The 16,082-nt window shown below is 34.0% G+C and overlaps 1 protein-coding gene across 2 annotated transcripts in view; it reads left to right on the top strand.

Annotated features, from left to right (window-relative positions):
• Positions 1 to 14,914: 14,914 nt before the first annotated feature.
• Positions 14,915 to 16,082, top strand: part of LOC106142577 (uncharacterized) — an 87,237-nt gene continuing 86,069 nt past the window's right edge. For both annotated transcript variants that reach the window (XM_013344383.2, XM_013344382.2), the window contains exon 1: positions 14,915 to 15,040. The gene's annotated coding sequence lies outside the window, so the exon portion shown is untranslated. The remainder of the gene's footprint in view (positions 15,041 to 16,082) is intronic.

The raw sequence follows: 16,082 nt of genomic DNA, 5'->3' as shown, positions 1-16,082 counted from the left end.
CTAAGGGATAGGCTTACAAACTTGAGATGCTTATCTTAAGCGATGGGCAAGTGATCTGTCACTATTTGGGTCTCAATTCTATCATTAAGCCAAACAGCTGATCGTGGCCTATCAGTCTCCTCAAGACTGTAGGCTCTGTCTGCCCCGCGAGGGATATAGACGTAATCATATGTAGGTATAAGGAAAGTTATTTACAATTTGGAATAGACTCCTCCGAAACTTTTGCAGGAAAACATAACCCATATTGGACCATTGTGAAAGCTGCATCTGAATGCCTTTTCCTTAAATCGCCTTTTACGACATTCGCGGGGAAAAAATGGAGTAGTCCTATTCTTTAGTGTCGGAATCTCAATTTAACCATACAGCTCAAAGTGTACTTTTCGAGACTGTCGACTCTGTCTACCCTGTAAGGGATAAAGTCGTTATTATATGTTGTATTGAATTGCTATGAGATATTATTAGGTCAAAAGTACCCGAAACCGCCGAGCTTGCATGAAGAGAGTTATGAATGTGGACGAAGCGAAAGAAGTATGCAGAGATCGTGGCAAGTGGAAAGAGGTAGTCTCTGCCTACCCCTCCGGGAAAGAGGTGTGATTTTATGTATGTATGTATGTTATTAGTATATGTTTCCAAGTGCAAATCAGGAATTCATCTATGCACGACTACGAGATCGATTTGACATCAGAGGCAGAGATGGGCCATTACGTTCTTGTCAAAGGAATTGTAATACTTGTTCTTGTATCTATACTAATATTATAAAGCCGAATAGTTTGTTTGTTTGAACGCGCTATTCTCAGGAACTACTGGTTCGTATTGATTTTTTGTGTTGAATAGACCATTTATCGAGGAAGGCTTTAGGCTATATAACATCACGCTGCAACTATTAGGAGCGAAGAAATAATGGAAAATGTGAAAATAAAAACGGGGAAAATTATTCATCTTTGAGGGCTTTAATGATGCCCAAAATAACTATTCCACGCGGACGAAGTCGCGGGCACAGCTAGTTCTCTATAAAGGGCTCAAAAAAAAGATTCTTCTCTTTCTACTTCCGAGGGATCTTTAGAGGGTTCTGTAAGCGTTTTAAGAGCTATTTTACCTTATAGAACAGAACCGCTCTATTAAAAATGTTTATAGTACAAACAGTCCCAATTGTTACCAATATAAGCCTACTATATCACTGTTTGGTGATAACATGCCTTAGTTATAAAACTTTATGTTACTTAGCTAAAAACCTTCCTATGGATCTCATTATCAACAAAAATATTTATTCTATTTCAGGCATCTTCAAACGTTGCAAACAAAATGGCCGAATAAATTCGAATTCCAAATTCAAACAATGGGTAGCGGGCTCAGTAGCGCCAACAGCAAGAAGTGGCAGAAAAGGCGGGAAGTCCCGCCTCACGCCGAATCTTCCAGAGTTTTGTTCCTCCTGTACCTGATACACAGGACTTGGAATGTGGTCGTGGAACACGTTGATTCTAAGAGTGCCAGGTGAGATAATACTTAAATTACATCTATACTAATGTTATAAAGCTGAAGTGTTTGTTTGTTTGAACGCGCTAATCTCAGGAACTACTGATTCGAATTAAAAAAATATTTTTATGTTAAATAGACCATTTGTCGAGGAAGGCTTTAGACTATATAACATCACGCTGCAACTTTTAGGAGGGCAGAAATGATGGAAAATTTGAAGAAAAAAAAAGGGGGAAAATTATTCATCCTTGAGGGCTTCAATGATGCCCAAAATAACTATTCGGTCACGGGCGCAGCAAGTATGTATATATTTCTCTCATCGGTTTATGGTACTCTAGATCTGGGTGTCCCCGGTTTGACAGGGTACAAGGCCAATACGCTATGATGTTTATTGTACTGAAAAATCGAAACGTCATCTTTCTCCCTTCCTGGGTAGACAGAGCCAACAGTTTCAAAAAAACTGAAAAGCCACGTTCAGCTGTATGACCTTATGATAGGATTAAGAATCAAATACTGACCGGTTGCTAGTCCATTGCCTAAGAGAAGAATACTAATTTAATATGTTTTTGCATTCATACCTTTTTAAAGTAACGATTATGTCGTGTTTTTTCCGACAATTTTAAAGGAATAGGACCACTCCACCTCTTACCCATGGATGTCGTAAAAAGCGACTAAGGGATAAGCTTACAAAATTGCGATCCTTATTTTTTAGGCGATGGGCTAGCAACCTGTCACTATTTGAATCTCAATACCAGCATCAAGCCGAGCAGCTGAACGTGGCCATTCAGTCTTTTCGGGATTATTGGCTCTGTCTACCCCGTAACGGATATAGACGTGACTATATGTACCTATGTAAATATAAATAAATATAAATATATACGGGACAAATTACACAGATTGAGTTAGATACTATATTTTATAATAAATATTTATATATTTATATAGATAAACATCCAAGACCCAGGCCAATCGTTTCTCATCATACTCTGGCCGGGATTCGAACCCGGGACCTCCGGTGACACAGACAAGCGCACTACCGCTGCGCCACAGAGGCCGTCAAATTATGTATGTAATTAAAATATGTAATTAAATTATGTAATTAAATATGTAATGTTTCCATTAACTGTTTCAGATGGCGCGGCTCCCACACTGTCCCCAGCTCCGGCGACGGCCTGGGTCACAGGTTCGATTCCGTCAGCATGGCGGACTCAGAACTCGGGTCGAGTTACTCATCATGCAGCTGCAGTTACTGCCGGCTGAGGGAATGTGCGCATGATTGCATAAGGTACTATCTTTTGCGCGGGACTTCGGTCCGTGGGTATTTCTAAGTAAAGTAGATTCCAAAAGGTCCATTCTATCTGAGTACCAAATTTGACCAAAATTGGTTCAGTAGTTTTTTAGTTTGTTCGTTGCAAACATACAAAAATACAATTATTTTCGCCTAAAATATGAAAATAATCAAGCACGTTGGTGATCGAGCAAATGGTTGCCGTATGGTTTCCTGTACTTTAATAGAATAGGGACACTCCATCACTTTTTCATAGATGTCGAAAAAAGCGACAAAGGGAAATGAACAATTATAAAAATACATACAATTACAAAAATACATACACACATAAAATCACACCTTTTACCCGGAGGGGTAGGCAGAGACTACATCTTTCCACTTGCCACGATCTCTGTATACTTTTTCGCTTCATCCACATTCATAACTCTATTCATGCAAGCTCGGCGGTTTCGGGTACCTATTGACCTTACGCAATTTTAAAATATGAGGTTTTTTTTAAAAAAATTAAAAAGGAATCTGCCTCCAATCGATATCCTTCCTTTTTGAAATCGATTAATTTCTAAAACCTTCTCTTAACAAACAATTTTCTAAAAACCTCATCAAAATCGGTTCTGCGCAACGCGAAATAATCGGGGACAAACATATTTTTTAAGGCTATTAAAATTACTTTTTCTTCTTTAGGTAAGCGACAAACTCCCATGCAGTCATCACAGACAGAAACATAAACAAAATATATATGTAGAAGACTACAATTAAAACATACATTTAATCACGTCTATATCCCTAGCGGGGTAGACAGAGCCAACTGTGTCGAAAAGACCAATAAGCTACTTTCAGTTCGTCTACAAACGACATATTGTTAATAAAATTTCCAATTATTTTAAGTAATTTTTGAAGTCGATTTTCCATTACCGCATGACCACGCCTCATTGTTCAAACGGCCTAATTCCTTAGTCGTCGGTTACGAATTGAAAGTGCCGGCAACGTCACGGACGAAAACATTATCAACAAAAATAGTATACTAACTTTTATTAGAAGAAAACAACAATTAAAAATTACACTAAGTTCTCAAACTGGCAGAGAACCAAATGAACTTCTTGGAATCCGATCAAAAGAAAGTTATTCTTGTTATAACCACGATTCGTAAACTTTTTGGATAAATTTTAAGCGATGGTAGGTAGGTACCTATAAAAAGAAAGCAATTAAACTCGTTCTAATTTAAATTATTTTGTATTGGTGCCGGGAACCACACGGCACTACCACTCCATCTCTTTCCCATGGATGTCGTAAAAGGCGACTAAGGGATAGGCTTACAAACTTGGGATTCTTATTAGGCGATGGGTCAGCAACCAGTCACTATTTGAATATCAATACTATCATTAAGCCAAATAGCTGAACGTGGTCATTCAGTCATTTCAAGACTGTTGGCTCTGTCTACCCCGCAAGGGATATAGACGTGACCATATGTAGGTATGTATGTACTTATTTAAATTAAGTTTGGAAGTGTTATCAGTACTTGGTGTTCATTGAAATGATTATCAATTCTGGGTGTTGAAATTTTGATGACATATGCTTACAAAGTATAATAAAAAAAAATGTGTAAATTCTGTGGCGCAGTGGTAGCGCGCTTGGCTGCGACACCGGGTTAGGTCCCGGGTTCGAACCCCAGCCAGGGCATTATCAGAAACGGTCTTTCTCTGACTGTCCTGGATCTTGTATGTTTATCTGTATAAGTATTTATTAACTCTAATTTAGGCTAACTCAATTTGTGTTATTTTATATATGTGTAAAGAAAACTTATAGGTATTCTTTATGTAATGTATGCAATTTAAATTTTGCCGCGTTAATTAGTTGAGGTCGCTGGCAGCTTAAACGTCAAGGAGATGTCAAGTGTGATTATTGAGGTTAGAAATATTTTGTGTAGGTAGTGTAACAGATATTTTATTGTAAGAATCTTGCCTGTGAAATTATTAAAATAGACCCGAAATAAGGGCTTTAAATGTTGTTTCTTTTGTTCACAGGTGAGTAAATGTTTAGTTTATAAGCTTATGTCATTATCAAAGTGTTAAAAAACTTTTGTAAATAAATAAATCTTTTGTTCACAGAAACGCAATTACGTCTTTATTTCTAAATAAACAGGCATATTGATAATTCATTATAAAACAACATTTTTGCACATATTTTGAGAGAATTATGGATAAATTAAGATTTGATTTTGCTGTGAAGACAGCATCTGATGGAAAAACAAACATTTTATGTTTAACCTCAATTGCCACGCCTAGCGGGCAGGTCTATGGAATACCATCCGATTATCAATCAATTACTCAACATCAAGCAATTACAAGTACTCCAAACTATGCCAAAATAAAAAAAACATTACAAAGAAGACACCAAGTAAGGAAAATCTGGATAACTTTGACAGATAAGATTTCAGAAGTGTATTTGGATAAAGAACAAAATTTGCAATTTAATGATATGTATCTAGAAGAAATAATAGAAACTAAAAGTGATCCAGAGACTATGTCTAGTTCTAGCAGCTCTAACTACACTTTGGAAAAATTGTTAGAAAAATTACTTGAAGAAAAAGAGAAAAAATCAGAAATTCAAAATCTAGGCAAGGTTGCTAAAGATTTTATGATACAAAAATTCACAACTAAAACCACAAATGCTTACCAGTGGATTAAAGATTTTAATAAGGAATGTGAACGTTTCAAAATTAACGAAGACAGAAAAAAAATAGAAATTTTGAAAAATTTTATGGAATCTTCGAGTCTACATTGGTATGATTGTATGTTAATAAAACACACGGTGGAATCAGAGTGGAACCAATGGGAGAAATCATTTTGTGAGACATTTACAAATAAAGGTTGGTCACCCATAAGATATGCTCTTGCCTTTAAATATCAAGCAGGTTCGTTACTTGAATATGCCCTAAAGAAAGAAAAATTATTATTAGAAGTTAGGAAGGAAATAGATACTGGAATTCTTATTGATCTTATAGCATTCGGCTTGCCAAATTTTGTTGCTGATAAAATTGACAGAGAAGCTTTGCAAGAAACAGAAGATCTATATAATGAAATAGGAAAATTGGAACACCTTGTCATAAAAAATAAGTATGAAAAAAAAGTATTTACAAATTCCGACAATAAACAAAAAAAAATAGAAGAAAAACAGCCATGCCAAATTTGTATCAATGAAAAAAAAGGGAAACGTTATCATCCAGAGGAGAATTGTTGGTTTAAAGATAGAACTCGGAAATCAATAGTGAAATCAGTAAATAACTCTGAAATAGAAACAGATTTAAATAACAAAGATCCAAAAAACTAGAGGTACCGCCATTAATAAAAATAAATTTGCTATTGAATGATGCCATAGAAATAACTGGAATTTATGATTCGGGTTCAAATGTATCGTTGATAAACGCAAAATTGTTAAACTTAAAGAATAAAGAAAAATCTACAACGAATACACAAATAGTAAATTTAAAGACTATTAATGGTGAGAAAAAAACAAAAGGTATTGTGACATTAAAAATTAAAATATATGATATAGAACAAAACATGGATATTTTCGTCATAGACAAAGAAAACTTTAATTATGATTTTTTAATTGGATTAGATTGTATTAAAAAATTCAGACTTATCCAAAATGAAGACCTAAAGATCATACAAAAAGCTAATCAAAAAGAAGATGTCAATACAAAAAGCAATAGAAATGTCAACATTCCTGATGCACTAGGAGACAAAACTGAGCCAAGTTTATTAAGTCCTAAAACGGAGAAAGTGAAACAAGAAATAAATTTCAATGAACACATTGAAACTGATAAATTTAAAAAGATTGCTAATCATCTAGATAAGCAGCAACAATTAGAGATTGACAAGCTCATAGAAAAATTTAAAACTGTATTTGCCAAGGATAAATATGATATTGGCACCGTACGAGATTATGAAGCACATATTGACCTCATAATGGATAAATACTGCTGCAAACGACCATATAGATGCACAGTTGAAGATAGAAGAGAAATAGAAGAACAAATATCGAAACTATTAAAAAAAAATTTGATTGAGGAATCATATAGCCCGTTTGCCGCCCCAGTAACTCTGGCTTACAAAAAAGAAGATGAACGTAAAACAAGACTATGTATAGATTTCAGAGAATTAAACAAAATAATCGTCCCACAATCACAGCCATTCCCATTAATTGAGGATTTAATGATAAAAACAGTGAACTCTAAATATTTCTCAACATTTGACATTAATTCAGCATTTTGGTCTATTCCTTTGAAAATACAAGATAGATATAAAACTGCCTTTGTTACTCAGGAAGGACATTTCCAGTGGACATGCTTACCATTTGGATTAAAAACGGCTCCAGCCATTTTTCAGAGAATAATGAGTAACATAATAAGAAAAAATAAGCTTTCTAATTTTGCAGTAAACTTTATAGACGATATACTCATTTTTTCGAAAACCTTTGAAGAACATATATCACATATTACAAAATTTCTGGAGGCAATAGAAATGGAGGGGCTTAGATTAAAATTTACCAAGTGTATATTTGCAAACAATTATGCCAAGTATTTAGGCCATATAATAGAAAACAATACAGTGAGACCTCTAAAGGATTATTTAGCAGCAGTAAAAGACTTTCCAATACCAGAAACAAGGAAAAATATACGGCAATTTCTAGGAAAGGTAAATTTTCACCATAAGTTTATACCACACAGTGCAATCATCCTGGAACCATTACATAACTTATTAAGGAAAGATGTGAAATTCATATGGAGCGAAGAATGTCAAAAATCTTTTAATGAAATAAAAACATTACTATGCTCCGAACCAATTTTGAAAATTTATGATCCAGGATTACCAATAAACATTTACACGGACGCAAGTATAAAAGGAATAGGAGCAGTGTTAAAACAGACTGATAAAAATGGAAACAATAAGCCAGTTGCTTATTTCTCAAAAAAATTATCAGAAGCACAAAAAAAGAAAAAGGCAATATACCTAGAATGCCTGTCAATAAAAGAAGCTGTAAAATATTGGCAGCACTGGCTCATGGGAAAGGAGTTCACGGTGTATTCCGATCATAAACCCCTAGAAAACATGAATATTAGATCAAGAACTGATGAGGAACTCGGTGACCTAACATATTATTTATCTCAATACAATTTTAAAATTAAATATAATCCTGGAAAAACAAATCAAGAGGCAGACTGCTTAAGCAGAAATCCTGTTCTAGATGAAACTGAAAATACTGATGATGCATTGAAAGTGGTAAACTTAATAACTATAGAACAGATAAAAAGTGATCAAAACGCAAATGAAGAAATACAAAAAAGGATAAACAAACTAATACTGAAAGATGAAATATACTATAAAAAAAATAAAGGAAGAGACAAAATTATATTATCAGAAGAACTAAGCAAAACACTGATAAAAAATGTACACATTACTTATTGCCACCTAGGAAGCACACAAATGATAAATAAATTAACCCCATTCTACTCAGCAAAGAATATAATCACAAAGATAAAACAAACTTGCGAAGAATGTGAAATATGTATAAAAAACAAAACAAGGAGAAAGCCAAAATATGGTCTAATGTCACATTTAGGACCAGCAAGATATCCATTTGAAATTGTATCAATTGATACAATTGGCGGTTTTGGAGGATCACGGTCGACAAAAAAGTATCTACATCTTTTAGTTGACCATTTCACTAGGTATGCTTATATTTTAACGTCAAAGAACCAAAGCTCTAACAATTTTATTAAACTTATTCGGGAAGTGACACAAAGTCATAAAATTGATATGATATTATCAGACCAATATCCCGGCATAAACTCCAAAGAATTTAAAGAATTTCTGAAAGATAATAATATAAGAATAATTTTTACTGCTGTGGATACTCCTTTTTCTAATGGTCTTAATGAAAGGCTAAACCAAACTTTGGTTAATAAGATACGATGCAAAATAAATGAAAGAGGAAAGAAAATTGCATGGACAACTATCGCACAGAATTGTGTAAAAAAATATAATGAGACTGAACATACTGTTACCAAATTTGCACCTAAATACCTACTAGAAGGAGAAGATGTAAACATTCTACCACCAGAATTAAAAACAAAATGTTCAAATGAAGACCTAAGAAGTGATAGAAAATTGGCATATAAAAATACCATAAAATCTCATGATTATAATAAGAAAAAATATGACTTGCTTAGGAGGGAACATGATTTTAAAGAGGGAGATAGAGTTTATGTGGAGAATGGTAATCGTTTAAATAGGAAGAAAACTGATGAATTACGAATTGGACCCTACGAGATTTTGAGAAAAATATCTAATACAATTTATGAAGTAGATGCTGGTCACAAAAAGGAAGAATCAAATTTGTTCCATGTTACAAAACTCACTCCATTGCCAGTTGATACACAAACAACTACATACTTGTAATTGTTTTTCTCCGGGAGGGGAAATGTAAAGAAAACTTATAGGTATTCTTTATGTAATGTATGCAATTTAAATTTTGCCGCGTTAATTAGTTGAGGTCGCTGGCAGCTTAAACGTCAAGGAGATGTCAAGTGTGATTATTGAGGTTAGAAATATTTTGTGTAGGTAGTGTAACAGATATTTTATTGTAAGAATCTTGCCTGTGAAATTATTAAAATAGACCCGAAATAAGGGCTTTAAATGTTGTTTCTTTTGTTCACAGGTGAGTAAATGTTTAGTTTATAAGCTTATGTCATTATCAAAGTGTTAAAAAACTTTTGTAAATAAATAAATCTTTTGTTCACAGAAACGCAATTACGTCTTTATTTCTAAATAAACAGGCATATTGATAATTCATTATATATGTATGTATATTATAAGTCCATCAAGACAAAATCTGTAAACTTTAGATTTCTTTTTGAGGGAAAGACTAGCAATCTGTCTCTAGCATCGGTTTACCATCAAACTAATGTAAGTATTGTATAATTCTGAAACTCACAGCCTGTCTAAATGTACCTTTCGGAGCTTATGACTATTGAATATGTCTTTCTAATGAATGAATGTGTATACAATAAAATTAATCATGCACACTAAAATATCTTTAAAAATCACACTTTAATCAAAAGTGAACTCACAAATTTTCAAATCCGATTTTACGATCCGTAAGTGCAACTGCATTCAATCAATTAAATAGGATTCCGCCATAGAATTTAGAATAATATGAAACTAAAGAAGTGGTAAGTACTGGTGAATATGACGTCGCAACTGCTGCTTGTTGTTGTTTATCATTAATATAATCCTCCGTTCTGTAATAGGCTTTCCTACAAAGCTCATCTTTAATGTACCTACTTTTTGAATTTTATAGCATTCATTTCAAGAACACTTTTTGGTAATTAATTATTAAATCTTATATAATTAATCAGAACTGATTTCTCTACCTTAGCCAGCCGATGTGCTGGGATCGACAACTTATAATTGTTCCGCAGTGACCTACTAGTACATTCACCTACGTTTTTGAATGCCATATTTAATTTTAAAAGCTTTTTAATATATTTGATTTTAAAAAAAATTTTAGCAACTTACAACTGTGAAGAAAACTGCAATACAACGACACATTCCGATAGTTTTAAACTTCTAAGTGTGATATGGCATTTCTGTAGTCTCATATTTTTCCAAATTCTATGGGTTCCGCAGACTTCAATGTTTGTATATCTCGCTAAACTTATCTCGTAAACTTTGGAAGTGCAAGCATGTCAAAACTAGATTGGATGGAAAATAATTGATGATGGCAATGTGAAGATTTAAAACTTTCTTTCTTTATTTTCGACAAAGGTTTATGATATAATTCGTTATCAAATTTTAACAAAGCATGCGACTGAAAAACTTCTCATAAATACACCATCTGACGAATTTGCAGTTCTGCATACTTAAATATGTTATAACATACAAGTCACGTCTAAATCCATTGCGGGGTAGACAGAGCCAACAGTCATGAAAGACAGAAGGGTAGCGCACAGCTGTATGGTTTAATGATGGAATTGAGATTCAAATTTGAATAACGTTTTTGACTGGGCGAGTATGCATTGTAAGATAACAATTTATGAAAGACTATCAATTTCTATAAAGCAGCGCACTTAATAATGCGCTGGGTTGATTAACGCTGCCCATTCATTTCTTAATGCTACAAATCAGTAATATCAAAGTATTGCCATCTAGTGTAAACATCGCGTACTATTAAAGTTACGAACAATACAAGTTAGAGAAAAGCAATGCTTTTCATGAGCCTTTAACTTTCCTGTTTGTAAAGCACAGAGGCTTTGCTTTGGAAATTTAGTTACTGCTTTATGACATAGATGGGGCTTTCGTTATTTTTATGCGTTCTGGTGATGATTTTTTTTAATAAGATTTTTTTTTGTTGTTTAGTTAAAATTGTGTCAGATTTGGGATGCTACTTAGGATTAAAATGTTTTTTTCTTTTTAATATAAATTATCCTTTTGTTAATCGAATACGAATTTTGTAAATAATACATATAATCACGCCTAATGGCGGAGTAGACAGAGCCAGCAGTCTTAAAAATACTGATAGGCCACGTTCAGCTTTTTGGCTTAATGATAGAATTTTGCAAATAATCTCATACCAATTTTCAAAATTAATTAGATTTTTAGGTACTTACCTACTTATTTATTTGCTTAGTTATTGATTGCTTTGTTAGATATGACACTTCATCTTCTCAACCAAGTACTATGTTGTCTATATGTATAGATAACGCATCGACTTTTATTTAGGTGTTATTAAACATAAAACTTTGTTCCCAAAAAAAAAATACTTTTTACAAGGGATTACTGTACTTATAACCAGCGAAGGAAGTCGCTTGCAATACTCATTAAAAAAAATTATAACAAAATATTGATAAGGTTAGCCTTACCCCGACCTATCTTATCAAAACGATGAAAATTTGTGTGAAATAACAGTATCTACTATTAATTTATTATTTATATATTTAAAACTTTATTGCACATAAACAAAAATGTACAAAAGGCGGACTTAATGCCGTTTGGCATTCTCTACCAGTCAACCAGCTGACCAAACACTGAACTGAACTTTCACTGAAATGAAACGCAACTTACATGAAAATACATACATACATATAGTCACGTCTATATCCCTTACGGGGTAGATAGAGCCAACAGTCCCGAAAAGACTGAATGACCACGTTCAGCTGCTCGGCTTGATGATGGAATTGAGATCCAAATAGTGACAGGTTGCTAGCCCATCGCCTAAAAAAAAGATCGCAATTTTATAAGCCTATCCCATAGCCGCTTTTTACGACATCCATGGGAAAGAGATGGAGTGGTCCTATTCTTTTTGTTTTGGTGCCGGGAACCACACGGCTTACATGAAAATATTGATTAATATAGAAGGGACAAACGAAGTAAGAAAGAGGCAGCCGAGAAAAGAGGCTCTGCCTGTCCCTCCGGAAAAGAGGTGTAATAATAAGTATTGTATAATATGTTTCTACATGCATACATCCATACACTTAATATGATCATGGTTTTGTCCCTTACGGGGTAGACAGAGCCAACAGTCTTGAAGACTAGAAGGCCACGTTCAGCTGTATGGCTTAATGATGGAATTGAGATTGAAATAGTGACAGGTTGTAAGCCCTTCGCTTTAAAAATAATCCCAAGTTTATTAGCCTATCCCTTCGTCGCCCTTTACGACATCCATAGGAAAGAAACGTAATACGGTCCTTTACTAAAGTTCTGGAATGCCCTATGATACGATATAGATAGTATGTACATAGGTATTTAAAAAAATCGTTTTAGCCTTGAAAGTATCTCATAACCATGGAACAGTACTTCAATCCATAGAGTTCGGAACCCCATGTTACTGTAGAAGTGATAAGTAATGGTGAATGTAACGTCGCAAGTGACATCTTAACGTTTTCGTATTGCATCTCAACCGTGTGGTTCCTGGAACTTTAGAATACGATAACTCCATATCTTACAAATGGATGTCGTAAAAAGCAAATAAAGGGTAGGCTTATAAACTTGGTATTTTTCTTTAAGGCGACGGGCAAGCATCCTGTCACGATTATAATCTTAGGTAAATCATCACACCATTCAGAAGAACATGGCCTTTCAGTCGTTTCAAAACTGTTGGCTCTGTCTACTCCGTAAGGTATATAAACATTCTTTTTCCTCTTGGTATTACTCCGGTTTGCATTCTCAATTCTCCAAAAGGAGTCCTTGCAAGTTGCGCTTTTGCCTATTATCCTGAATTGGGTAAGTCAGGTTTTTAACACAAAAATAATTTTTCAATTACAACCAGTAATTCCTGAGATAAGCGCGTTCAAAAAAACAAAGTCTTCAGCTTTATAATATTAGTATAGATAAGTGGCATTTCTATAGTCTTAGATTCGTTTGACTTCTATGCTTCAATTTTCGTCCAGTATACGGCTACTATTTTATGACCATTCCCACAACTATACCGCGGGGTGCCAATTCAATTGTTGTTTACAGATCTCCCATGACGATATGAATGATAGGGTTTGTTTTCGAATCAGAGTGAGAACAGTCATCACATCAAAGATGATTCAGATTGTTTTAAGTCATGTTGTCTTCGTTTGAACAATGTTGTACTTATAATAAGCCGATATTCATGACTGATAAGTTTTGCAATATATCTCTGAGTTTATTAAATGTGCCGTGTGGTTCCCGGCACTAATAGAAAAAAGAATAGGACTACTTACTCTTTTTCTTTCTTATGGATTTAGTAAAAGGCGATTAAGGGATAGGCTTATAAACTTCGGATTCTTCTTTAAGGCGATGGGCGGGCAACCTGTCACTATTTGAATCACAATTCTATCATTAAGCCAAACAGCTGAACTTGGTCTGTCTGTCTCTTCAAGACTGTTGGCTCTGCGTCTACCCCGCAAGGGATAAAGACGTGATTATATGTATGTTGTATGCTAATCCATCACCTAAAAAATAATCCCAAGTTTGTAAGCCTATCCCTAAGTCGCCTTTTAGGACATCCATGGGAATGAGATGGAGTGGTCCTATTCTTTTTTGTATTGGTTCCGGGAACCACACGGCACTGCTGGTTAAAGCAAGTTATATTATGTATATTGGTAAGACTTTTACAATCGATAATATTTATTTTTTACGATTGAGAACAGCGTTCACAGCGCGATGAATGCAACGCTACAGTAGCGGCCGTATCGCAATCAATGGGACGCGCGGTGTTATTCTGGTCATAGTAATATTATAGTACTTATTTTATAAAATCCGTAAGTAAGTTTTTGTTTTTTTATTTTTTACCTATTGACGCACAATCTTGTCGAAGTTAAGCTAATATAATTTTTATTAAGTGTGTAGATATATGTACATAGAGTATCTTTCATCCCGGTAAAAACTATAGTTCTCGTAGGATTTGCGAAAAAACTTTATTCTTTTGTAGATGGCGCTTAATGCGCTGAGTGAATTTTGAAAACTAAATCCTATAGCTGTTCATCTAAACGCGGAGAAAGAAAACATTTACAGCGGGAAAAAGCTCGTTATTTTATAAAAGTTATAAAAACCGTAAGGTCAAATCCCAAAAGTACCTAACCCCAGCCGTCAAAGCATTAGTGGAGGGTTAAGGATTAAGATCACACAGATGAAGAAAAAGGTGACTTTTTCTCTGCCCGGTGCATCATCACCACTGACTTACATATTTATATCAGTTTTTAGTAAAAGCATTAATAAATGAAACATTCATGTCTTTAATCAAATAGTATTAAAAAAGGTTTTTATTTGTATTTGAAAGGAATTTATTTACTTACTTCATTCTACACTAGGACCACTCCGTATATTTCTCATGGATGTCGTACAAGGGGGCTAAGGGTTATTATAATGATCATTGCAGGTTAACATGGCAAAAGTAATTAATACTTAATTTTTATAAAAAACAATTATATAGGTATGTAGTTATAAACATTTATTAGTTGGAATAAAGAATAATACAGTGATAATTTATGAAGTAAAATATTTTTCAAGTTAATATTGACCCATAAATAAATAACGATATAAGTAGTATTGTTAGCAATCTACCAGAATAACACCGTAAACTTGAATCTGTCAAGTTCATGGGGACTCCACCACCAGTTGAGACATCGTGTTTGTTGCGCGCGCACGTATATCCAGTTGGGATCGCGCGTCAAAAGTGTGTATGTGAATTTTGTGATAATGTTATTGAACTAATGGAGCACTTAGGGTAAAGTGATTATTGAGAATTAAGGTAGGTTTTTTTTTTAATTTTTAAGTTAGAATTTTTGTTTTTCTTTTTTTATAAATAATTGTAAAATTGTAGTGCCAGCAACTGAATGCGGACAAACCGCTACACGGCTTGTTGTTTTTTTTTTATTTATTTTAAATTAAGTTGAATAATTAAATTTTAAATAAATGCCGTGTGGTCCCTGGCACCAATAGAAAAAGGAATCTCTTTCCCATGTATGTCGTAAAAGGCGACTAAGGGATAGGCTTATATACTTTGGATGCCTCTTTAAGGCTAGCAATCTATCGCTATTTGAATCTCATTTGTATCATAAAGTCAAACAGCTGAACGTGGCCTTTCAGTCTTTTGATGATTGTTGGCTCTGTCTGCCCTGCAAGGGATATAGACAGGATCATATATTATGTCTGAATAAAAATATTTCGTTTAATTAAAAATGACTTTTTACAAAATGTAATATAATTTTTTTTGATAAAAAGTAATTTTAATTCAATATTTATTCAAAACTATATTAACCTATCTGATATTTACTGAAAGTAAAATAAAAATAAGACAACAAGTTTACACTCAAACGATTACATTAAAGTACCAGTTCGCGTAGCTAATAACAGAAAGTACATATACAATTAAAATGCAAATTGTTACGATTCGTAACAACATTGGCGCCGATTCTCAAAGTAGTCGATTGCCAATTAATAAGGAGAATTTATAACAATTTCTTCGGCGAGAAAGCAACGCGTGTCGCATGACTTTCTTCAGAATAACCGCCCGCTCTTTATGTATATACTATACTGTTTTTTCTTTCGTAGTTGTCATATTTTTTTAGTAACGATAACGTTCTTGGTTGCCGTGTGGTTCCCGACACACATATTAAAAAAAAAAGAATAGGATCACTCTATCTCTTTCCCATGTATGTCGTAAAAGGCGAGTAAGGTGTCGTAAAGGGGATAGGCTTTTAAACTTTGGATTCTTTTAGGCGACGGGCTAGCAACCTGTCACTATGTGAATCTTAATTCAATTATTATGCCGTATAGCCTAACGTGGCCTT

This window comes from Amyelois transitella, chromosome 12 (genome assembly GCF_032362555.1).
Source record: "Amyelois transitella isolate CPQ chromosome 12, ilAmyTran1.1, whole genome shotgun sequence".
Classification (NCBI taxonomy): domain Eukaryota; kingdom Metazoa; phylum Arthropoda; class Insecta; order Lepidoptera; family Pyralidae; genus Amyelois; species Amyelois transitella.
Note: the sequence above shows the minus strand (reverse complement) of the source record. Positions and strands in the feature narration are given on the sequence as shown.